A 27,337-nucleotide genomic window follows, 5' to 3' on the forward strand; every position below is an offset into this window, starting at 1 on the left:
TTCTCCCTGTGACCATGTGAGTTTCTTCCCACAGTCCAAAGATGTACCTGTTAATAAGTTAATCGGTCATTGTAAATTGTCCTGTGATTAGGCTTGTGTTAAATAGGTGGGTTACTGGGCAGCTCGGCTCGTTGGGCCAGAAGGGCCTGTCCCACACTGGATCTCTAAATAATAAATAAATTGTTTGAAACACATTATTCTTGAGAAGCTAGAAGGAGAAAGTTAGGCGAGTGAAGAAATTTATAAAGTAATACAGTACTGAAATAGGCCCTTTGTCCCACTGGCTCGGTACCGCCTACTTAACATCGATTTACAATCATTCCTATTTTATTTTTCCCACAGTCCTCAAAGCTCTCTGCACATTCTGCAACTCACTGATGCATAACAATCTCCACATCTTCGGGGTATGAGAAGAAACTAAAGCACACAGAGGAAACCCTTGTGGTCAATAAGAGAACATGAAAACTCCACATAGGAGGTCAAGATTGAACCCAAGTTACTGGAGCTGTTTTCTGTTCTGAAGCCAAGCACGAAATCCATTTTCTAAAGGAATTTATTGACTGAATAACATATAACAATGGCAAAAAATGCAATGATATGCTTGCCAGTGGAAAAAAACCTGCTTCTGATTCTGATTTTGAAAGAAAGGCTCCAAATTTGGCTGTGCAGTACCCGCCGTTTGGACGTGGGTAGTGTGAATTTTCTTGTAGTTCTGGCATATCATGCTCATGCATTTGGAAGCTGAGGCATGGCAGCCACCACACTTCGTCTGTAATATTGAAAATATATTGAGAAGGCAGATCACAACAAGAACCAGCATAGAACTCTTGACATTAAGACATCCCTATATATCTGAAACCAACAATCTGCATATTCTATATACAGGCAAGATGAATAAAATGATCATTTGTTGAAGGATGTTTTATGACGTAAAGGGTTCACTGAATATAAGCAGGACAGTCCATAAGGGCATAAGACATAGGAAGTGAGGAAGGCTATTCGACTTATCTAGTCTGTTCTGCCTTTCAATCGTGGTTGTTTTTTTATCCCTCTCAACCCCATTCTCCTGCCTTCTCCCTGTAACCTTCGGCACCCTGTCTAATCAAGAACCTATCGACCATTGATTGATTTCAACTAAGTGCTGTTTCTGGTTACTGAATGTTTAATGTGCCAGCTTTCTCTAGAGCCTTTCCCAGATTGATTTAAGTTTATAAAGAGTTATGTTCAGGAAGTTAACTTTGCCTGAATACCAGATTTCCCAATTAATCGTTGCCACCATGCTCCAGTTACCACTCCTCTTGGATCGGTGTGTGGACAGGAGCCCATGAAGCAAGATGATATGCTAAAAGAGAGAACGGCTCTTGGCAGGAGATCATATCCACCAAGTGCTTTCAGGAGGCACTTCTCCACAGTGCAAAGACCAATATCTTTGGCATCTGGCCTTCCTTGGACACACCAAGTGCTTTGGCTGTTAAAAATCACAGAAACCATCACTAGCTATACATTGGGTTTACTCCAGGTTGGGGGTTAGCTGCTCCATATCACAGTATTCCAAGAGAATTATATTTATGCTGTTCTCCAGAGTCAGAGAGCACTTGGTAAAGCATATTCATAATTCTATGACGTTAAGGACCCTATGATTGGGGAGTTGAGTAAGACATACTGTGCAAATTCTGAAGTGAAACACAGCTGGAGGTAGTTTGACTTCTGCAATGTTCAGTTGTACATCCATAAATAATGCTTTACGTTAGTCAATGCCCAAGTATCCCACCAGTGCCATGATGCCTTCATTCTGGTATCACTATGTGGTATGGAAACTGCACTGTGCCAGACAGGAGGGCTAGTTAACCAGCTGCCCAATACATCACTGGCACCAGCCTACCTGCCATTAAGGACATATACTTTGTGGCCACTTTATGAGGTACACCTGCTTGTTAATACAAATATCTAGTTAACCAATCACGTGGAAGCAACTCAATGTGTAAATGCATGCAGACACAATCAAGAGATTCAGTTGTTGTTCAGACCAAACATAAGAATGGGGAAGAAATGTGATCTAAGTGACTTTGACGGTGGAATGATTGTTGGTGCCAGACGGGATGGTTTGAGTACCTAAGAACTCCTTAATTTCTTGAGATTTTCGCACTCAACAGTCTCTAGAGTTAACAGAGAATGGTGCAAAAACAAAGAAACAAAGAAACAAAAAAAAAAAACACCTGGTGAGTGGCAGTTCTGTGGGCAAAAATGTCTTGTTACTGAGAGAACGCAGATGAGAATGGCCAGACTGGTTCAAGCTGACAGGAAGGCGACAATAACTCAAAATAACTACAACAGTGGTATGCAGCACAACATCTCTGAATGCACAACATGTTGCACCTTGAAATGGGTGGGCTATAGCATTAGTGTAGGATACAGGAGGATGCCAGAAAAAGGCCAGGAATATGAAGAAGGATCTCAGCCACCTTGCTTATCCCACTGTTTGCCTCACTCCCATCAGGAAAGAGGCTACATAGCATCCATGCCAGGACCACTAGACTCAGAAGCAGTTACTTCCACCAAGCCGTCAGGCTGATCCACACCTCCACTCATTAACCCATCTCACCAACACTACATACACATCACCTAGCATCATTTTATGTACACAGAATCAATCTATGTATATAACAGTTACTTGTACACCGTGTTTTATAAGATTGGGTTTATATTTCTATTTATTGTTTTTTAAGATTATGCTCTTTATGCTTACCATGTTTTTTTTTTGTGCTGCATCAGATCCAGGGTAACAATCATTTCATTCTCCTTTACACTAGTGTACTGAAGAATGACAATAAACAATCCTGAATTTTGAATCTTGTTGCCAATTTTCACTTTTGTTCACCATGCATTATTATTTGTCTTTTAGTTTCTCCTGCCTTGCAATCCATTAAAATTCATCCCTTTTATTCTTTCCTTCCTCAGCTTTTCTCTGCACCTGAAAACCTGTTTTACCTCAAGCTATTCCTAGTACTGATAAAAGGTCTCCAACTCAACGTTTTTATCCAGTTCTTTCTTTGCGGTTGCTTCATGATCTGTTGAGTACTTAAAACATTTTCTGTTTAGATTTTCAAGTTACCAGCAGCCACGGTATTTTGTTTTAGCATTTGTGGATGGAATTATCCACTAACCCCTGTGTATGTGGCTCAGGCTACAAGGTTGTTGCTCGATTCCTCTTTGCTGAATGAAATTTCATCCATGTTTCGCAGCACAGTTGCCAAAGTATTTCATTCTGCAAATCCTTCTGTTATTTCCTGCAGGATGTTCTGTCAAAAGTCACATCTAAACCCCCTGTGGTATTTCACCTTCACCTGAGTTACCTTTCCTTTTACCCTGGCTGTGACCCACTCATGCCTGGTGACTCACTGCGTTCAGGCTTTGTTTTCAAGTTAACCCCTGCAGGTTGCCAAGTTCCTGCACCTGAGGTGGTAGCTGGGAGTGTAAAATCAAGCGTTGGAGTGTGGCTTTGCCTTCAATCTTCCTCATTCTGTCTCTAGTGTCTGACCCCATTTTGAAGACACGGAGCTATTATGAGGAAAGGATGTAGTGGTAGTCAGAGGTCCACAGAAATGACTTCTGCAGTTTATATGTCAGTAGAAAGTATGGATTATGGATCCATAATCCGCCTTCGCCATTCAGGCCACACCCTCTTCTCACTATTACCATCAGGCACAAAGTACAGAAGCCTAACACCAGGGGCAGGAACAACTATCAGACTCCTGAACCAGCATGGATAACTTCTTTCACCACTACTCTGAACTGATTCTATGACTTACAGACTTATTTTCAATGTTCTTAGTATAATTTTCATTTGCACAGTCTGTCTTCTTTTGTACATTGGTTGCTTGCCAGTCTTCTGCTATCCATGTATAATTCTAAAATTCTAGCGTATTTCTTTCTCCCCCCTGTAAAAATTATTTATTTATTTGTTGAGACGCAGCATGGAGTAGGCATTTCCGGCCCTTCAAGCCGCGCAGCCCAGCAATTCCCCAATTTAATCCTAGCCTAATCATGGGACAATAACAATGACAAATTAACCTACTAACCAATACGTCTTTGGACTGTGGGAGGAAACTGGAGCACCCAGAAGAAACCTACACTGTCACGGGGAGGATGTACAACTCCTTACAGGCAGTGGTGGGAATTGAACCCCGGTCTCCTGTATTGTAAAGCATTGTGCTAACCACTATGCTACTGTGCAAAAAAAGAATCTGCAGGTAGTACATGGTAACATATGTATGTACCTTGATAATAAATTTACTTTGAACTTTTAAATGGGATATGAGGAGGAGGATTAGGTATATGTATACCATTACTTAAGATAGTTTCAGCTCTGCAGTTGGCAGACAATGTTGACTATCACAGCTCATTGCCTCCAAAATGACTTCTAGCATCCACTGCGGTTGAAATTCACCTCCCTTCGGAAGAGCTGGCTGGTCTTAAGCAGATCAGACTGGCTTGAACTGGTGAGGGTGGGTCAAAAATTGAGGAACAGTTAGCACCGGCTGGATTTAAAAACCATTAAAATGTCTACCTGAATCTGGTGTGCTGCTTCCAATAGACTGAAAGCACATGGGGTAACTTCCTCCATTCCCATTTTCTACTTAAGATAGTGAACTCTCTACAGAATGGTGTTTTACATTATAACCCACCGTGGTAAGTACAGAGGTGCTAGTTATTTTTTTAAAAATATAAATCTCAGTAACAGTTAACTGTTGCCAGGAGAAGAAAAAAAAATGATGCCCAGGTTAAGAGGTTAATAAACCCTGCAAAAATGGACTCATTTTGTCACAAAGTGCACAGAATGTCATCCTATTATCTGAGACTCCATGAAAGACTGTGAAAAGTCAATTAAACCATTCATCTCAAATGAAAAGCTTTTCTTACGAAGACAAATTTAGCTTTTAGATAATTCAGGAGATGGGTTTAAAATCCAATTATAACGGACAACTCTGACAGATTGAGGGCTTATTCATGCATTCAAATCTTACCTTTCTTTGACAGGAATACAGGTTACAGCATCAATTTGATCAAAATAAATGAAGAATTCCAAAAGAAGGATATTAACCGTCTGAGTCTGTTGACAACTAGGTGTATGATCAGCTAAATTGCTGACATCTTCCAATTTCTTGTCTACAATGCGCCATTCCTGATATAAGCCTACCCTTCTCAGCAGACAGCAAAGCTCCTGCCTGCAGCTGACAACTGTCTGCAAACTTAACTCCTGAACACAAGAGTTCCTGCAGATGGTTGAAATCTTGAGCACCACACACAAAAAGCTGGGGGAGCTTAGCAAGTCAGGCAACATCTACGGAAGGGAATAAACAGTCAATGTTTCAGGTGGAAACCATTCATCAGGGTTGGTAAGGAAGGGGGAAAAAAGAATAAGAAGACGGCGGAAGGGGAAGGAATATAACCTAGTGATAGTTTGAGACCAGGTGAGGGGAAAGTGGGTGGATGGGGCAGTGTGTTGAAGTAAGGAGCTGAGAGGTGATAAGCGGAAGAAGAAGGTGATAAAGGGCCGAAGAAGGAATCTAATAAGAGGGGGCAATGGACCATGGATGAAAAGGAAGGAGGAGAGAACCAGAGATAGGTGATGGGCAAGTGAGGAGAAGGCGTTTGCCGCTCTCTGTAAGGAGTTTATAAGTTGTACGCAGGAGATGTACAAGTTAGTACATCATCACGTGTGTGTAATTGGGTGGTGAGGGCTCATTGGCCCAAAAGCCTCTGTTACCATGATGTGTCTGTCAACAAAATTAAAAAATACTTAAAAGGATGAGTGGGTAACTAAAATTTTAACTGGAATCTAAATGAGTGGGTTGCTTTGTGATAAAGCAACTGAGACGTGGAATAGAATATGAAGAAGCCCTGGATGTTTAAGTCCTTGTTTGTTTTTATCATCAGGAGGGGTATAAACGATCCAAGAGCTACTTTTTATTTTGAAGATGTAAATTTCTCATTCTCAGAGTCTGAGGAATAAACAGAGCTTTGCAGCTGAGCCCCACCAAGGCCACAGCTACTCAGCAATGCTGTTGAAAATATGTCATTCAGAATACTATCAGAAGCTGAAATGCGGGAACATTTCCCTCTCATTGAAGCTAATAATTGTATCATGTTTACTGATGTTACAGAGATTGCTTAGGCACTGTACCTGTTTCTCCGGTTTCCACAGCATATCTGTACACATACACACACTTAGCATGCCATGTGGAAACACATTAGTTTACTGGACTGTACAATATGCCTTTGCAATTTTACATCCAATTGGAGCTTACATGGAATGGACAGAACTTGGGGATGGAGTCAGATTTTGGCATTTACTTGAAAGAAGGAGGATTTCAAATAATAAGGATAAAATAAATGACATAATCTCCCTGGCCCTGCACTTACCTCTGGAGCATATAGACAGTGAAGACACCTATGTTTACTGTAGATTATTGTTCATTGATTCCAGCTCTGCTTTCAATAGTATAAGTCCAAGCAAGCTCATCTCCTAAATATCTACAGGAAGGCAAGGGAGCATAGCAGTTAGCTAAATGCTTTACAGTACCAATTGTAAGATTAGGGCTCAATGTCTGCCATTGTCTGTAAGGAATTTGTATGTACTCCCAGTGACTGCACGGGTTTCCCTCAATGTTACCAAAGCAAATGAGGTGGTTACTGACGTCAGGAAGGGATTGGTGGTGCACGTGCTCTTGTTTATAACAGGGCTGAGATGACGACGATTGAGTTTCAAGTTCTTAAGAGTGAACATCACCAGTCACTTCTCCTGGTCTAATCACATTGAGACCATGGCCAAGGAAGCCTATCAATGCCTCAGGAGGCTAAAGAAATTTGCCATGGGCTAAACTAATTTGGCAGTGGATGGGAACCAGAGAGAAGGGACTCAGGATAGGATGGATGGTAAATAAAAGCAAAGATAGTGTGCAGTCAGACTGTCAGGAGGAGCAGGCAGATGATAGGACAAAATTGCAGCTTGCAGAGTGAGTATCTGTGCATTAGGGATGCAAAATCAAAAAGGGTAGCAAATACAGCACGCAAAGTATTATATCCCAATGCACGGAGTATTACGAATAAGGTGGATGATCCTGTTGCACTACTACAGATTGTCAGGTTTGATGTTGTGGCCAACCATGTTGTGGCCATCATGGCTGTGGTTGGGAGCTAAATGCCCAAGGTTACACATTGAATCAGAGGGATAGGAAGGTAGGCAGAGGGGGTGGTATGGCTCTCCTGGGAAAGAATGGCATCAAATCAGTGGAAAGATGTGACATAGGATCGGAAGATGTTGAATCCTTGTGGGTTAAGTTAAGAAACTATAAGAGTAAAAGGACCCTGATGGCAGTTATATACAGGCCTCCCGACAGTAGCTGGGATGTGGACCATAGATAGAAAAGGCATGTCAAAAGGGCAATGTCATGATAGTCATGGGAGATTTTAACATGCAGGTTGATTTGGAAAATCAGGTTGGTAATGGATCTCAAGACAGTGAGTTTGTTGAATGCCTACAAGATAGCTTTTTAGAGCAGTTTGTTGTTGAGCCTACTAAGGCATCAGCCATGCTGGATTGGGTGTTATATAGTGAACCGGAGGCAATTAGGGAGCTTAAGGTAAAAGAACCTTTAGGACACAGTGATCGCAATATGATTGAGTTCAGCCTGAACTTTGTTAGGGAGAAAGTAAAGTCTCATGTGGCAGCATTTCAGTGGAGTTAAGGAAATTACTGTGGTATGAGAGAGGAGATGGCCAATGTAAATTGGAAGGAGACGCTGGCAGGGGTGACAGCAGAGCAGCAATGGCATGAGTTTCTGGGAAAAATGAGGAAGGTGCAGGATAGATGTATTTCAAAAATGAAGAGACACTCAAATGGCAAAGTAACACAACCGTGGCTGACAAGGGAAGTCAAAACTAATGTAAAAGCAAAAGAGAGGGCATGCAACAAACAAAAAATAGCAGGAAGATAGAGGATTAGGAAGCTTTTAAAAACCTACAGAGAGCAACTAAAAGAATCATTAGGAGGGAAAAGATGAAATATGAAAGCAACCAAGCAAACAATATCAAAATGTATAGGAAAACCTTTTTCCAAATATATAAAAAAAATAAAAGAGAGATGAGCATGGATATAGGACAGCTAGAAAATGAGGCTGGAGAAATAATAACAGGGGACAAGGAGATGGCAGATGAACTAAATGTGTATTTTGCATCAGTCTTCACTGTGGATGACACTAGCAGTGTGCCAGATATTGAAAGGTGTGAAGGAAGAGAAGTGAGTGCAGTTACTATTACAAGGGAGAAGGTGCTCAAAAAGCCCGAAGACCTAAGAGGACACAAGTCACCCGGTCCAGATAAACTGCACCCTAGGGTTCTGAATGAGGTAGCGGTAGAAATTGTGGAGGTATTAGTAATGATCTATCCAAAATCATTGGACTCCAACATGGTGCCAAAGGACTGGAAAATTGCAAATGTCGTTCCACTCTTCAAGAAAGGAGGAAGGCAGCTGGAAGGAAATTCTAGACCAGTTAGCCTGACCTCAGTGGTTGGGAAGATGTTGGAGTCAGTTGATAAGGAAGACGTTATGGAGAACTTGGTGACAGAGGACAAGATAGGACGAAGTCAGCATGGTTTCTTTAAGGGAAAATCTTGCCTGATGAACCTGGTGGAATTCTTTGAGGAGATTACAAGTAGGATAGATAAAGGGGATGCAGTGGATGTTGTCTATTTGGACTTTCAAAAGGCCTTTGACAGGGTACCACACATGAGGCTGCTTACGAAGTTAAGAGCCCATGGTATTACAGGAAAGTTACTGGCATGGTTAGAGCATTGGCTGATTGGTAGGAGGCAGTGAGTGGGAATAAAAGGATACTTTTCTGGTTGGCTGTCAGTGACTAGTGGTGTTCCACAGAGGTCAGTGTTGGAACCACTTCTTTTTATGCTGTATATTGATGATTTTGATGATGGAATGAATGGCTTTGTTGCTGAGTTTGCAGACGATATGAAGATTGGTAGAGGGGCAGGTAGTGTTGGAGAAACAGGTAGGCTGCAGAAGGATTTAGTCAGATTAGGAGAATGGGCAAGAAAGTGGCAATGAAATACAATATTGGAAAATGCAAGGTCATGCACTTTAGTAGTCGAAATAAAAGTGCAGACTATTTTCTAAACAGGGAGAAAATCCAAAAATCTAAGATGCAAAGGGACTTAGAAGTCCTTGTGCAGAATACCGTAAAGGTTAACTTGCAGGTGCAGTTGGCGGTGAAGAAGACAAATGCAATGTTAGCATTCATTTCAAGAGGTCTAGAATACAAGAGCAGGGATGTGATGCTAAGGCTTTATAAGGCACTAGTGAAGCCTCACCTTGAGTATTGTAAACAGCTTTGGGCTCCTCACCTAAGAGAAAAATCTGCTGGCATTGGAGAGGGATCAGAGGAGGTTCACAATGATGATTCCAGGAATGAAAGGGTTATCGCATGAGGAATGATTGATGGGTGTGCATTTGTACTCACTGGAATTGAGAAGGATGAGGAGGGATCTCATTGAAACCTTGACAATCATAAATCAATTTACCAAATGCTGGAGGATCTCATTACGTTGGGAAGAGGGAATGATGTTTGACAAAGAACATTTAATGTGAAAAAATGTAAGTGTAATAAACAATTGAAGGTAAAGGACCAGCATAAAGATAAATTAAATGGATAAAATTGACACATTTGATTGGCTTAGTCTTAGTTGTGGCTTGATATATAGAATAAACAGTCACATGCCAGAAAATTCTAATCTCTTTATCATTCCCAGAGCAGTACTGAAAAAGTATGAGCTATAGGCATTAACATGGCTCCATGTGCCTTTTCATCTGGAATTCAAAAAGCAGAGATGTTCTACCTAATATTCTTGCCAATGTTTATCCCTATCGAATTCATTGAAATCTTTTATAATCTTGCTTTTTTTTTTAAAACTTTCTCAAACTCTGATTGGCCATTGCATTTGCTACATCGAAGAATGCTGCAATGGAAGAGGATCGTAGCAGTAGCAAACCCAACCGGATCTTAGCTATTATGCCCGATTGATAACTTGCCATTACTCTGTACAAAACCACTTTAAGTAGAAATGCTTTATTTTACAAAATGGGACTCAGAATTGGAGGAAATGGACAAGAGAGCAATTGACCTTTAGTTACCTGAATCTAAGGAACGAAGGGCCAAGATGCGTGAAACTCTGAAGAGAAACCTGAGCCAGATATTATACTGAACAAACAGGTAAAGTTCACAATCTGTTCAAGATCGCGGTAAACCCTAGATAGATTCCAGCTTTGTGTAAGGTAGTTGTTCTGCCAGTTTAGGTCTAACTATTTTATGCAAATTGTCATGATGATTTAATGAAGACAGAAGGATTAAAAGGAGTCAGATGGTTTAGAAGCATGCACGCGGGTAAATATTTGAGAAAATACGTAACAGTGCAACATGTATTTTTGGAACTCCCCAAATGGACTGCAGAATCTTTCCCAGTCCTGTGATTACCTATGTAACCCATTTGGGCATCCATGCATGATGTCAGCAGCCTTATTTCTATGGTGAGAATATCAGGGGATATTCTTGACGATCTGCCAGAATACTTAAGTATATCACTGCCTTTGCCAAATTGGAGCTGATGTTCAACGCTTAAGCTGGTAGGTCACACACTCATGCCCAAATAAAGCACCAACTTTACACCTAACTGCATTAGTTAAATAACATTGCATGAATTTTTGCTTTAGCAGACTGGGCATATGATACAATTTCACATTTCTAAAAGCACATGGAATTTTGTTTATTTAAAATTACTGGGCGAGAAAGCTGCATAGCCAACCTGCTCTCAGACAGTTGGCCAGAATCAGGTCTTCAGGAAATACAGGAGCATGGTGAATGTGAATATTCCTGCAGGTCAGCTCTCATTTCCAATGTGTTAAGCACCTGACCTTCATGTATTAATAGTCAGGGGCCACCACTGCTATCTCATTGTTCCATCCAGTGTAAACATTTCATGAATCGTGAGCATAATGGGGCAGAATAAATTAAGAACAAGCTGTGTTTTCAGAAGATTTGTGTTTCAGTCTTGATCACTGCAAGACTACAACAGAATGTTTGTGGAATCGATAACATGCAAAATACATAAAACTCAGCAAGGATATTTTTGGTTCTGTTAATTACTTATATTCTGAGTATATGGAAACAAACTTTTACTGAGAATCAATTCATTCAGTGAAGATTAATGCTGCTTGTTAATTGGATAAGCTTCAGTTACAAGTTTTAAAAATATTTCTTTAATCAGCATTTGTAAAAGTCAGCCTTGAGTTCCTGCTGTTTAAAGATGCTGCAGCAATCATTTCAAGGGCATGACACATGTGTTCCAATTTGAAATCATTCTGCGATTTGGCTTTATGACTGAAGAACTGAAGCTTGGAGTCAGTTGCCTCGGCCTGCTGTTATCACTAAGTTCCTGAGTCCTGGACAGCTTGAGAAGGCCTGGCTGCAACCATCAGGAGAGCTGTGGTGCTGGATGGATCATTCCTGTTCTTCGTGCCACCACATGAATTAAAAAATACTTTGCTGGAAATTGTTTATCACCCTTAATTGGTGCACTAAACCTGCACTGTGAACAGTGCTAACAACCAAAGTGCAAAGTAATTTTGATATTGGCAATAGCATTCTGACTGCATTATGGTGCTCTACATTTAGAAATATGCACTAAAAAGGAACCTCTGAGGTTTCCAAAGAAACGGGCTCCAACTAAATGTATCTCTGACAATTCCTGCACACCAATCAGTGAATGGTATCAGCCCTTAAGGGACAATCCCCGTAGCACCCCGACAGTGACAGCACGTCATGGTTGTCAGGGAGCAGTGGAACTGAGTGGGAAAGTGAGTGGAAGAGATTTCCCCAATCCTCTCAAGGTGACATGGAAGTCGTCATCAGAGCGACACTTGAAAGAGGAAAATCCTGTGCACTCAGGGAGCCAGGATCTCCAAGAGGACCACCACAGGAAAAAGGCTGTCAAGAACAGGCTTCAGCTTTTTCCTTCAATTGTGAGAATTCCCACTTATTTGAGCAATGTGGCAGTAACTTTCATGTCCTCACAGGATATATGAGAGCAAGCAGCACAATACTGAAAATTACTGTAGCAAGCACTTTCAGTAAATGGATCAGGGATTCAATCCTTGACATGTTATGATCAGTACAGCCAGTTCTGTGAATTATTATGTGTTATCTGTGCTCTTTCAGCTGTAAGCCATGTTGGTGATCAGAATCAGAATCAGGTTTATTATCACTGACATATGACATGAAATTTGTTGTTTTGCAGCAGCGGTACGGTGAAAGATATAAAAATTACTATAAATTACACAGTCAGTAAATAGCGCAAAAAAGAGGTAAAGTTAATGGGTTTGTGGACTGTTCAGAAATTTGAACGTGGAGGGGAAAGTGCTGTTCCTGAACTATTGAGTGTGGGTCTCCAGGCTCCTGCACCTCCCTCTCAATAGAGTATTGAGAAGATAAAGTCTAGAGTGTGGGGATGGTCGTTTTGTATGAATTAGCATCTATAAGTCAGAAAGCTCCTTAGGAAAAGGGCCCTCTGATCGAAGTGTTTATGCTGAATGTTCATTTGATTTATGTTCTGCTAAGATCTCCCTGAAACTTCCCAGCCTTCTGCCCTTGCTGCTGTTCAATCTCTGCCTCACGTGCCACAGGCTCAAGGCCTGCATTCATCTCTTCTGTATTTTATCAGTTAAATGTTGAAAGGAGCACTCACTATTGATTGTACCTCACTCAGTGGACTTTGGAAAGTGAGTTCTGAGGCTGCCAGTCAGATTTCTTGATGATTGCAGAGTGCTGTTTTAAACTGAAGCTGATGCAACAAAGTATGTGTTGCACGGCAGTTGTAACTGCTCAATGATAAATAAATGATGCACCTTCAGGCTCCCATGTGTAGCAGTAAGAATGGTAACAGACATTGTAGTATCATCATGAGTGCTCCTGATCCCAGTAAATTGCAAGTAAGAAACAGAAGTCCTTGGTCAAATATCCCAGTTGTTGTGAGTTCATCCAGAGAAAATTATCCTGAATTAAATGGAAGATTTGTACTTGAAAATTGGGTGCTAAATGATCCAGTTTCCAGATTATATGGCATCTACCTCTTCAGTGCTAATTGCTAGTTAGACCATATCCCTATCTAGGCAACCTGAACAGATTAGGTGATTGCCTGTTATATCAATAATAATCTAATTTTTCCAGAGCTCCTGAGTGGAAGAGGAAGAAGGGCTAATGTCTATTTTATGAAACGGTGGCTGATATTAATACCTTGAGGCACAAGACACCGGACCCAAAAGCTGGGCTCAGTTGCAACCATTTCACATGTTTTAAACAGGCACAAATGTACATTTTCACACATTTTTGATCTCCATAGCAAGTTTGCATGCTGCATACTTTGCGCTCTGCAGGAAATAAATAGCAGGGTGATGGGTTTTAAGAGTTAGTTTTCAGGGTTTATGGGCATGCTTGCTATACTGGTATCTAGAGTCACAGTCTTACAATATTAACACAGGCCCTTCAGCCCAACTAGTCTATTCTGACTGTATTGCCCAGTGAGTCCCATCTACCCATAATTGGCCCATAGCCCTCTGAACCTCTCCTACCCATGTACTGTAATTACGTTGCTAGGTTTTTAAAGTTGCTAATGTGCCTTCTGCAACCACTATTTCTGACAGTTCATTCCAAATACATACCATTCTTTCCATGTAGAAACTGGTACAGATGTCCTTTCAAATCTCTTCCCACTGATCTTAGTACCTCCTCCATCAGAAAAAGACAACATGCTTTCACCATCTTTATGCTCCTCATGACCTCTATCAGGTAACCCTTCAATCTTCTACATTCCAGGGAACAAAGTCCCAAATTCCTAGACTCCTTGTAACTCATGCCCCCACGTCCAGGCAAGATCCTGGTAAATCTCCTCTGCACTCTTTCTAGCTTCATAACAGAGGCCTAATCCATTCATCCAGACACACAAGTTTAAACCTTACCATGGCAAATAGAGAGAGATAATTAAATCTGAAGCAAAAAGCTTATTTATGGTCTAGATTTTTTTTACACAAATCCAAAAAGGTGTTATATTGTTGAAAATGGTGCTAACCTAGATTAGACCACCTTTGCACACATTTCTAGGTTTCTCATCCTTTGCACATCTTTCTCCTCAATTTTCGTATCATTTTCCATCTCCTTGAATCTTTTTCTCTTGAATAAAACTCTTCTAGGATGCATCAGGCACAATTTGTCTACAATAAGACTTCTAACCTCACTGGTCAGGAAGGTTGCATCTCTTATGAACTTGCGCAGAAATTGTGCTTGACCATCCCATTTTCCCCTTCAACCAAGCTATTTAAAGGAGACTATATTCAATCACATCTTATGCCAACACTGAGATTTCCCATAAGCTCAAATAGAACCTCATCTGCACATCTTAGTTACCTTGAAGTCAGGGTCATTGCCATACTCAGCTTCCTGATCTCAGGCTGCTGCTGGTGCCAGCTATATATATATATACACACTTTTTTTTTCATTTTAGAGGTTCACCACAGTAGCAGGCCATTCTGGCCAAATCCATGCCACCCCCAATCACATCAATGTGACCAATTAACGTCCTACCTTCATAGGTCTTTGGAATGTGGGAGAAAACCACAGCAGCTGGAGGAAACCCATACAGTCACTCACGGGGATAACATACAAACTGCTTACAGGTAGTGACAGGAATTCAACTCGGGTTGCTGCCACTGTAACAGTGTTACACTAACTGCTATGCTATTGTGCTGTCCCTACATCTCAAACTCCATTGATCACTGTTGCATTTGGGAGGGCACCTAAACTCCATATCCACATAGAAGAAACATCATCTGCTTATCCTTCAGTCTGCACCACGTCCCTTTGGAAGTCTGGCATAAATGTGACTCCTGATCCATCATTGTCATTAGTTGCCCAGCAAGCTATTGTTTTCAGGGAAAACTTGAGATGAATAGTCAATGTTGCCTTTGCCAATAGTGTCCACATCCCACGAGGGAATAAAAGAAAAGATGTTTATGGTGTGAAAAGAAACTTTAGAATTTATTTTGTTTTAAGTAAAAATGGAATGTAGCTCAATAGAGTGGTAGACAGAATCCAAGTAGTTCTGTGATGAATTACCTTGTGAATCATGCTCGAGTGATCATTACTGGGACTTGAAAGAGCAAGGATAATGGGCACCCTGGGAAAATGTCCAGGATAGGAGGCCGTGAAGAATTTTGATGGTAGGTAGAGGTGAGGAAATGACTGAGCAAGTTGATGATTGATGAGGCATTATAACAATTTAGTTGTTGGAAAGTTCTTCATGTGACAGAAGGAAGTGAAGAGGTTTGTGGATAGAAATAAAGTACCAGATATTACCTGATCTCTGATCAAGGGCACAGAGAAAGAGGCTAGGCAGTATGAAACATTTGCAAAAATGCTGATGAATAGGTGAGTTTACATGGAAGGAGAAATCTAGGGAAAGTGGGAGGGAGGTAAATTGAGAGGGGTGAAAGGGGCCAATTAGAAGATGAATCATAGAGTCATAGAGAAGTACAGCACAGAAACAGGCCTTTCAGCCCATCTAGTCCATGCTGAAACCATTTAAACTCCTTACTCCCATCAACCTACACTGAGGTCATCGCCCTCTATATCCCTACTATCCATGTACTTATCCACACTTCTGTTAAACATTGAAGTCAAGCTCGCGTGCACCACTCTTGCTGGTAGCTCATTCCACACTCTCACGACCCTCTGAGCGTAGAAGCTTCCCCTCATGCTCCCTTTAAACTTCCCACCTTTCACCCTTAGCCCATGACCTCCGGTTGTAGTTCCACCAACCTCAGTGGAAAAAGCCTCCTTGCAATTACCCTATCTCTACCCTAAAAAACTAGGTAATGATAGAGATCAAGAAGATTATAAGGCTAGCAGGAAGGCACTTAAGAATGAAATTAGGAGAGCTAGAAGGGGCCATGAGAAAGTATTGGCAAGCAGGATTAAAGAAAACTCTAAGGATTTCTACAAGTGTGTGAAGAGCAAGAGGATAAGACGTAAAAGAATAGGACCAATCAAGTGTGACAGTGGAAAAGTGTGTATGAAACAGCCGAGGTACTTAATGAATACTTTGCTTCAGTATTTACTATGGAAAAGGATCTTGGCGATTATAGGGATGACTTACAGTGGATTGAAAAGCTTGAGCATATAGACATTAAGAAAGAGGATGTGCTGGAGCTTTTGGAAAACATCAAATTGGATAAGTTTCTGGGACTGAACGAGATGTACCCCAGGCTGCTGTGGGAGGCAAAGAAGGAGATTGCTGAGCCTCTGGCGATGATTTTTGCATCATCAGTGGGGACAGGGGAGTTTCCGGAGGATTGGAGGGTTGCAGATGTTTTCCTTATTCAAGAAAGGGAGTAGAGATAGCCCAAGAAATTATAGACCAGTGAGTCTTACTTCAGTGGTTGGTAAGTTGATGGAAAAGATCCTGAGAGGCATAATTTGATTAGGAATAGTCAGCATGGCTTTTTCAAAGGCAGGTCGTGCCTTACGAGCCTGATAGAATTTTCTGAGGATGTGACTAAACACGTTGATGAAGTTAGAGCAGAGATATAGTGTATATGGATTTCAGCAAGGCATTTGATAAGGTATTCCTTGCAAGGCTTATTGAGAAAGTAAGGAGGCATGGTGTCCAAAGGGACATTGCTTTGTGGATCCAGAATTGGCTTGCCTACAGAAGGCAAAGAGTGGTTGAAGACAGGTCATATTCTGCATGGAGGTCGGTGACCAGTGGTGTGCCTCAGGGATCTGTTCTGGGATCTCTTCTCTTCGGGATTTTTATAAATGACCTAGATGAGGAAATGGAGGGATGGGTTAGTAAATTTGCTGATGACACAAAAGTTGGGGGGGTATTGTGGATAGTGTGGAGGGCTGTCAGATGTTACAGTGGGACATTGATAGTATGTAAAACTGGGCTGAGAAGTGGCAGGTGGAGTTCAACCCAGATTAGTGTGAGGTGGTTCATTCTGGTAGGTCAAGTATGTTGGTAGTATTAATGGTAAGACTCTTGGCAGTGTGAAGGATCAGAAGGATCTTGGGGTCCGAGTCCATAGGACACTCAAAGCTGCTGTGCAGGTTGACTCTGTGGTTAAGAAGGCATACGGTGCATTGGCCGTCATCAACTGTGGGATTGAGTTTAAGAGCCGACAGGTATTGCTGCAGCTATATAGGACCCTGGTCAGACCCCACTTGGAGTACTGAGCTCAGTTCTGGTCACCTCATTACAGGGAGGATGTGGAAACTATAGAAAGGGTGCAAGGATGTTATCTGGATTGGGAAGCATACCTTATGAGTATAGGTTGAGAACTTGGCCTTTTCTCCTTGGAGGGACGGAGGATGAGAGATGATCTGATAGAGGTGTATAAGATGATGAGAGGCGTTGATCATATGGATAGTCAGAGGCTTTTTCCCAGGGTTGAAATGGCTATCATGAGAGGGCACAGTTTTAAGGTGCTTGGAAGCAGGTACAGAGGAGATGTCAGGGTTAAGTATTTTACTCAGAGAGTGGTGAGTGTGTAGAATGGGCTGCCAGCAACGGTGGTGAAGGCGGATATGATAGGGTCTTTTAAGAGACTCCTAGATAGATACATGGAGCTTAGAAAAATAGAGGGCTATGGGTAACCCTAGGTAATTTCTAAAGTAAATACGTGTTTGGTACAACATTATGGGATGAAGGGCCTGTATTGTGCTGCAGTTTTTCTATGTTTCTATCCATAAAAATTTTGTACACCTCTATCAATTCTCCTCTCAATCTTCTACGTTCTAAGGCACCCAGTTCTAACCTATTTAATCTTTCTTTATAACTCAGGTCCTCTAGATCCAGCAACATCTTTGTAAATTTTCTCTGTTCTCTTGCAACCCTGTTTACATCTGAAAGCAACAAAGAGAAATCACTTGGGGCACATGTGTGAGAACTGGTGGCAGCAGGTACAGAATCAGAATCAGAATTGTTATCACTGACACATTACGGTAGCAGTACAGTGCAATACATAAAATATACCATAAATTACAATAAGAAATGTAAACTTAGTGGCCACTTTATGATGTACACCTGTATGTTAATGCAAATATCTCATCAGCCAATCATGTGGCAGTAGCTCAGTGCATAAATGCATGTAGATGTGGTCAAGTGGTCCAGTTGTTGTTCAGACCAAACCTCAGAGTGGGAAAGAAAAGTGATCTAAGTGACTTTGACCATTGAATAATTATTGGTGGCAGATAGAGTGGCTTGAGTATCTCAGAAACTGCTGATCTCCTGGGATTTTCAGGCACAACCATATTGAGTGCTTACAGAGAACGGGGCGAAAAAACAAAAAAGAACATCCAGTGAGTATCAGTTCTGTCAGAGAAAATGAGAGAGAAAATATAGCATAGAACAGTCCAGCACAGAAACAGGCCCCTCAGCCCACGATCTTGTGCTGAACCAGTTAAATTAGTTAATCAAATGGGTAACAAATATTTTCAGTCTACACAATGCCCACATCCTTCAATTTTCCTCACTAGATCCTGAGTGGTCATTGCTATTACATGCTGCTCCTGTACAGCAAGGTACATTTTGGGTGTCCTTGTGGTTCAGAAGCTGCCCATAGCTCCACTGGTAACCCTCTCAGCTTCATGCCACTTCTGTGGGTTTTCGACCCTGCTCCAGAGACTAAAGTATAACATTTTAAACTTGCATCTTAGTGCAGTTATGAAGGAGTGATGCATTGTTGAAGGTGCCACCTTTTGAAAGAAACATAAAATGCTGCTGAATCTCTTGGGTGATTCAAAGAAATTCAGTAGCTAACATCACTAAACAGATTATGTGGTTATTATCATATTTCTTATTATGGGAACTTGTATTTATAAATTGGTCACATACATCATGCATTAAAGGAGTGAGTGCCAGGTGCTGTATAAATGAAAATCTTTGGGAAGGTACCACCAAATTTTCTTTGGACTAAAGTTCCTTGATCCTGCAAACACATGTGACTATATGAGTGCTGGCAGGTTGTCACTGAGCATCTTCCATCTAGCCCAATCTGTTTAATTAATCCAATCAATTTCTCATCAAATCAACTCATGTCCTGGATTTCTTCAGGGAGACAGCAGACACCAGGCATATGGTTGAGGGGGAAAATAAGAGGTAAGACTTTAAAGTGCAAGAAAAGGAATAGAAAGGACTATTTTTCCCAGGGCGGAAATGGCTAATACCATTGGGGCATAATTTTAAGGTGATTGGAGGGATGTATGAGGGGGGAGGAATGTCAGAGTTAAGTTCTTTGAATGGAGGGATAGATGCATGGAATGCACTGCTGGGGGTTGTGGTTAAGGTAGACATATTAGGGACATTTAAGAGACTCCTAGATCGGCACATGGATGATAGAAAAATGGAAGGCTGTGTGGGAGGAGGGAAGGGATTGAGCAAATTAAAACATTGGTGCAACATCATGTGCCGAACGGCTTGTACTGTGTTGTAATGTTCTATGTTCTTTAAATACTCATCTTGATAATGTAACACTTTTTCTTGTGACCTTTCACGTATTAACAATTATTTGACAACTCCCAGATATTTTTTTTGCATGGAAAAGAAACAGCAGCCAAAATGCTTCACTCTCATTTAATATTTAAATGAGAACCCTGCCAGCATGGTATGAGCTGTCTATCTGCTGTGCCTCTTCCACTCAGTCTCTCTGTGATTTACGGCAATGGAGAACGTAGGAATTTGCTACTACACTGCCCACACTGAGAAACTTCATGGAAAGTTTACTACCAATTAGTCAAGTGCTGTATTCCAATCAAGATCTCTAGTTGAACAGAAAGTTGTTTTGAAATCAGTACAATAGTAATAACAAATTCCGGTTTGCTTCAATTAGTTGGTGATCTTGTGAACAAGAGAAGACTGCATGAGAATCTCCTCCCCAGCAGAGGTAATCCTGAATTTGGTCAGTGATTAAAACAACCGATAGACTGAATCATTAACTCCGGAATCTTGTTAACGCAAAATCAATAATTTTGCAACTTTCTGGTCAAACTGCCCTTTTTCTACCCATCAATATTACTATTACTGTACTTGTAAGAATGGGCACCGATCCAGAATTAAAGCACGTAATCATGGTCATCAACTTCATTAATAGTGGGGAGAAATTTAATCTGCATCAGTTTCTGGTCTGCAGTATGTGGTGACATTCCACATGTGCCAAAGGATCTGGGGGAGGAGTCAAGTTTCAGCCACTTTAACCCACCAGGCTGTGGGTGGCAAGTGGGAATTCCTTGACAAAACACCAGGCAGAGATTTAGAATTCTGGCCAGTTCTGATGCCAAACCTTGACAGATCCTGGAACAACAACATTGAGAAGGAGGAGGTGGGATCAGATTTTCTGGAGATGGGTGCAGCAATCCTGCTTCTTTTTGGCATCTTATCAACTAAACAATTTGAAGGATTTGCTTAACACTTTCATGGTCTCATGTTAGTGGCATCTTCCTCTGCTTAGAATGTGAGAAACAAGTGCAAAAGTAGGTTAAATGAGCTCGTTAAATCTGCTTTTTGATGAGAGCATGACATTCCTTTAGTTTAAATCTACTTTCCCAGTTGACAACTCTATCTCTTCCTTCAAGTCCAAAAACTTGCCTTAAATACTCACAATTAATGAGCTTTTGTTACACCCCAGACGAGGAATTCCAAGGGTTCACAAGCCACATAGTCAAAATGGATAATCACATTATTGATGGCCATTCCTTCCCTCTTAATTCTCTGAGCAACTATAACAATTGAGTGTAGTGTGCTTGGCAGAAGCTCCAACTATACACTTAGTGGCCACATTATTAGGAACACAGGAATAAAGTATCCACTGAGTTTATGTTTGCAGTTTTCTGCTATAGCCCATCCTGTTCAAGTTTCAATGTGTCATACACTCAGAGATGCAGAGCACTGCTGTAACACATGGTTATTTGAGTTACTGTCACCTTCCTGTCAGGTTCAATCAGTCAAATCATTCTCCTCTGATCTCTCTTAGTAACACGGCATTTTCACCCATGGAACTGTTACTCACTGGATGAGTTTTGTTTCTCAAATCATTCTCTGTAGAGACTGTTGTGTATGAAAATCCCAGGAGATCAGCAGTTACTGAGATACTTGAATCACCCCATCTGGCACCAACAATCTTTCCATGGTCAAATGCACTTAGTTCACATTTCTTCAAATTCTGATGAATAACAGCTGAACCTCTTGACCATGACTGCATGCTCTTGTGCACTGAATTGCTGTCACATACTGCTGATTAGATATTTGCATTAACAAATGGGTACACAGGTGTACCTAATAAAGTGGTCACTAAGTGTATGTTTATTGTATTTAATGTAGGCTTAAGTTCAAGTTCAATTATCATTCAACCATACATGAATACTGCCAAACGAAACAGGGCCAAGATGCAAAAGCACAGTACCAACAGTCATACACAACAGAAGGCATATATAATCCAGCAGTGAACATATAGTCACACAAAAAAACATATACTCCCCAAATCCCTGTGTGGCATGTCTTGTAAACTGATGGTACATGAGTGGTGTCAGCAAGATAAAGCAGTTCTCAGCAGTCCACAGATGAATGTATGCATGCATGTACACACACAATTCAGCTTGCCTTCCACTGAGCAAACACTAGACAGCAGCACCAACGGGAGGGGCTGGACCCCAATTCAGCGTGGACGCTGTGCCACACGGCCTCTAGTGTTTCCCCTCCTGGACTGCTGCAAAAGGTAAAGCTGTGGCTTGAGCCCCGTTCCTCACTACAGCCAAGGAACATGCTGCTCCCCCACTGTCAGTCTCATCAAAAAAAAAATCACTGATGTCCAACAGCGTGTTGTGATCGCAAGAAAAACATCCAAGCCATCAGATTGCACACGGCCTTCGCGTACTGACTCGGACACCTTTCTGTTGCAGGCAGCATCACAATCCTCACCAGGTCCAGCTCCTCCGCCACCAAACAACTTGCTGATGGGCTAAACCTGCAGTACTTGAAGCTCTTAACACCCAGCATTTTCTTGTGGTCATAAAAAAGACCAAAACACCTTTGGTTGGTCCTGGAGAGGCTGGTATCCGAGCCTGTCGCCATCTCATCATAAGACCAAAATAACAACTCTAAACAATATTGTGAGCACTCTGAGATGTCAAAATGGGCACTGATCTGAAATTAGTGGCGAGAACTTTAAATTTCTTACCTAAAAACAGGTAGAACAAAGTTTTACTTGGCCCTTCCTGCAGTCTTTTCTTCCATCTCAGTAACACTGAGTGGCTATTAATGAGATAGGCTGAAGGTGGCAGTATAAGCCTGAGCTTCAGCAGCTGCTGCCAAAATCAAGGCAAGGGAAAGAACACTGTCTTTCATTAATGCTTCATGTAACTGGACTGACCTTTGTCTGAAGGTATGCTGAAGGGGACACAAGATTGATTTAGCAGCTGAAGAATACACAGAACAGTCTGTGTGATAAAGAAACACATCATTTTGATACATGTGACAACCAAATAGACCTTCAGTTAAATTTGTTATTAAATGCAAGCCGATTAGCAATTCACTTTGAATCCATAATTACGTTTGGTTGTTATTATCCCCTCAAAACAAACACATAATTTCACTAGTCTATTAGCATAAAGAGCCAAGTGGTCTTCAGTTAAGTGAAAAGTTAGTGCTGACACAATGTTATATTTAGAATATTAATAGATTCACATCTATGGGCTACTTTTGTTTGAAGGTGAGCTCTGGAGAGATCCTATGCAGGAATTGGCAGAAGTTACAAAAACTGATAACATTGTCAAAAATATAAAAGATAGAGTTGCAGTTCTATAGTGCTTTTCATGGTCCCAGGCTATTCTAAATTGTTTTACAGCCAATAAAGCATTGCAGCCATTGTTTTATGATTATATTATGCAAAGAACAGTAAATGGGATCAAAATCATGGAACTCCCTGACCATCACCTCCATCACAAACACTGCAATGATAACACAGTACAGGCTGTTTTGCCCAAGATGTTGTGCCAACCTCTTAACCTATTCTAAGATCAAACTTACCCTTCCCTCCTACACAGCCTCTATTTTTTCCCATCTATGTGCTGATCTAAGAGTTTCTCAAATGTCCCTAATGTATCTGCCTCTATCAACAACCCTAGCATGCACCCAGCACTCTCGTACCTCTAATATTCCCTATACTTTCCTTCAATCATCTTAAAATTATAGCCCCTCATATTTGCCATTTTCTTCTGGGGAAAAAGTCTCCGGCTATCCACTCAATCTATACCTCTCATCATCTTGTTCATCTCTCTCAAGTGACCACTCATCCTCCTTCTCTCCAGAGAGAAAAGCCCTTGCTCACTCAACCTATCCTCATAAAGTGACAGTGACCAATTGTTCTAATATCAAGCAAGACTTATAAATTGGGGAGAATTTAAGCCACTGGAGAGAACATTCCTATTTTGTTTTAATATGGTGCTCTGGGATTGCATATATCAACAGAAGATGGAGAATTTGATTTAACAACTTATTTGAAATTTGGTGCCTCTGAAAGTGTAGCGCTCTTCAACCCTTCTCTGGAGAATCAGCTGAGGCTGTGTTTGAGTCATGGAATGGGTCTTGAAGCTGGTGTTGAAAACATTGTATTTCAAAAATAAGGGGCAAGTTATGCCTGTCATTCCTCTTCTCCATTCATCTTCACTCGTCCCCCATATTATTTACCAATAATATTTCACAATATAAAATATCACAAAGAACTGCAGAGAGTTGTGGACAGAACTCAGCACATCACGGAAACCAGCCTCTCCTCCATGGACACAGTCTATACTTTTCACTGCCTCAGTAAAACAGCCAATAAAATTAACGCTTCTTACTGCCTCAGTAAAGCAGTCAACTAAATCAAAGATCCGGCCCACCCCAGACAGTTTCTCTTCCACTCCTTCCCATTAAGTAGACCTGTTAGCTTGACATCGGTGGTTGGGAAGTTGTTGGAGTCGATTGTCAAGGATGAGGTTACAGAGTACCTGGAGGCATATGACAAGATAGGCAGAACTCAGCATGGATTCCTTAAAGGAAAATCCTGCCTGACAAACCTATTACAATTTTTTGAGGAAATTATCAGTAGGCTAGACAATGGAGATGCAGTGGATGTTGTATATTTGGATTTTCAGAAGGCCTTTGACAAGTTGCCACACATGAGGCTACTTAACAAGATAAGAACCCATGGAATTACGGGAAAGTTACATATGTGGACAGAGCATTGGCTGATTGGCAGGGAACAGAGAGTGGAAATAAAGGGATCCTATTCTGGTTGGCTGCCGGTTACCAGTGGTGTTCCACAGGGGTCTGTGTTGGGGCCGCTTCTTTTTCCATTGTACATCAACAATTTGGATTATGGAATAGATGGCTTTGTGGCTAAGTTTGCTTATGATACAAAGATAGATGGAGGGGCCAGTAGTGCTGAGGAAACAGAGAGTCTGCAGAGAGACTTGGATAGATTGGAAGAATGGGCAAAGAAGTGGCAAATGAAATACAATTTTGGAAAGTGTATGGTTATGCACTTTGGCAGAAGAAATAAACGGGCAGACTATTATTTAAATGGGGAAAGAATTCAAAGTTCTGAGATGCAATGGGGCTTGGGAGTCCTCGTACAGGATATCCTTAAGGTTAACCTCCAGGTTGAGTTGGTGGTGAAGAAGGTGAATGCAATGTTGGCATTCATTTCTAGAGGAATAGAGTATAGGAGCAGAGATGTGCTGTTGAGGCTCTATAAGGCGCTGGTGAGACCTCACTTGAAGTACTGTGGGCAGTTTTGGTCTCCTTATTTAAGAAAGGTTGTGCTGATGTTGGAGAGGGTACAGAGAAGATTCACTAGAATGATTCCAGGAATGAGAGGATTAACATATGAGGAACGTTTGTCCGCTCTTGGACTGTATTCCTTGGAGTTTAGAAGAATGAGAGGAGACGTCATAGAAACATATTGAATGTTGAAAGGCATGGACAGAGCGGATGTGGCAAAGTTGTTTCCCATGATGGGGGAGTCTAGTACGAGAGGGCATGACTTAAGGATTGAAGGGCGCCCATTCAGAACAGAAATGCGAAGAAATTTTTTTAGTCAGAGGGTGGTGAATCTATGGAATTTGTTGCCATGGGCAGCAGTGGAGGCTAAGTCATTGGGTGTATTTAAGGCAGAGATTGATAGGTATCTGAGTAGCCAGGGCATCAAGGGTTATGGTGAGAAGGCGGGGGAGTGGGACTAAATGGGAGAATGGATCAGCTCATGATAAAATGGCAGAGCAGACTCGATGGGCCATATGGCCGACTTCTGCTCCTTTGTCTTATGGTCTTATGTTGTGGATAGTGTGAGGGCTGTCAGAGGTTACAATGGGACATTGATAGGATGCAAAACTGGGCTGAGAAGTGGCAGATGCAGTTCAACCCAGATAAGTGTGAAGTGGTTCATTTTGGTAGGTCAAATATGATGGCAGAATATAGCATTAATGTTAAGACTCTTGGCAGTGTGGAGGATCAGAGGGATCTTGGGGTCCGAGTCCATAGGACACTCAAAGCTGCTATGCAGGTAGAGTCTGTGGTTAAGAAGGCACACAGTGCATTGGCCTTCATCAATTGTGGGATTGAGTTTAAGAGCTGAGAGGTAACGTTGCAGCTATATAGGACCCTGATCAGACCCCACTTGGAGTACTGTGCTCAATTCTAGTCGCCTCACTACAGGAAGGATGTGGAAACCATAGAAGGGGTGCAGAGGAGATTTACAAGGATGTTGCCTAGATTGGGGAGCATGCCTTATGAGAATAGGTTGAGTGAACTCAGCCTTTTCTCCTTGGAGCACAGAGGATTTGAGGTGACCTAATAGAGGTGTACAAGATGATGAGAGGCATTGATCGGGTGGATAGTCAGAGGCTTTTCCCCAGGGCTGAAATGGTTAGCACAAGAGGGTATAGTTTTAAGGTGCTTGGAAGTAAGTACAGAGATGTCAGGGGTAAGTTTTTTATGCAGAGTGGTGAGTGTGTGGAATGGGCTGCTGGCAGCGATAGTGGAGGCGGAAACGATACGGTCTCTTAAGAGACTCCTGGATGGCTACATGGAGCTTAGTAAAATAGAGGGCTATGTGTAAAGTCTAGTTATTTTCAAGGTAGGGACATGTTCGGTACGGCTTTGTGGGCCGAAGGGCCTGTATTGTGCTGTAGGTTTTCTATGTTTTCTATGTTTGTATACAAACACCTGAAGATTCAAGGAGAGTTTCTAACACGCTGTTATAAGACGACTTGAATGATTTCCTCGTGTAAGATGGACTCTTGACTTCATAATGACCTTGCAGTTTATTGTGTAACTGCATTGCATTTTCTCCGTATCAGTATTTTATTCTGCACTCTATTATTACAACCACAATGCACTGTTTAATAAAATGGTCTAATCAAATAGGATGCAAGGCAAGTTTTCATTGTACTTTAGTCATGTGATAATGATAAATCAATTTAGCAATAATATTTAATAGCAGTTTTGTTAGCCAGTTGGGTCAGAGATGTGGCTTAGGTAACTAGTTTTGCATGGCTTGCTGTTGAAAGGTTCTCAGCAACAGTTCAAATTCAAGTTTATTACTGTCATTGGCATACATGCACAGGGTATGAAAGGCCAGAAAAATTAGCTTTTTGCAGCAGCAGAACAGCACATCACAAAACAAGGACAAACATAAGTTAACATAAACATAAATTAGCATAAATAATACATAACTTACACGTGCAAAAATAGACAACTTAATAAAGACAATACTGATGCAAGATTTAGGAATAGAAAACAAAACATACTCTGCTTTAGCATTAACGTCTTTCACCTTGGCTCAAGAACCTAATGGGAGTGGGGAAGAAGCTATTGTTGAACCTTGAGGTGTGGGCCTTCAGGCTACTTTTGGGAAGATCACTAGGAGCTTAATTTCAGTGTTAAGCCACCAGTGTTCTCATTGACTATAAAATTCTAGGCCACCATCTTGAACCATATCATAGTCATTCAGCTTGGGACAGGCATTGGGCTTGATCTTTGCAGGTGCAGTGCCTACATTACAAGAATTACATGGAGAGCCAGAAGCCTTGGTATATATTGGCACCAATGACATAGCTAAGAAGAGGGACGAGGTCCTGAAGAGAGCTGGGTAGAAAGCTGGATCTCCAGTGTAGTAATCTTTGGA

The 27,337-nt window shown here is 41.4% G+C and overlaps 1 protein-coding gene across 4 annotated transcripts in view; it reads right to left on the minus strand.

Annotated features, from left to right (window-relative positions):
• tenm2a (teneurin transmembrane protein 2a) overlaps positions 1–27,337 on the minus strand; it is a 588,582-nt gene that overhangs the window by 45,712 nt on the left and 515,533 nt on the right. The gene's annotated exons all lie outside the window — the stretch shown is intronic.

This window comes from Mobula birostris, chromosome 7 (genome assembly GCF_030028105.1).
Source record: "Mobula birostris isolate sMobBir1 chromosome 7, sMobBir1.hap1, whole genome shotgun sequence".
NCBI lineage: Eukaryota > Metazoa > Chordata > Chondrichthyes > Myliobatiformes > Myliobatidae > Mobula > Mobula birostris.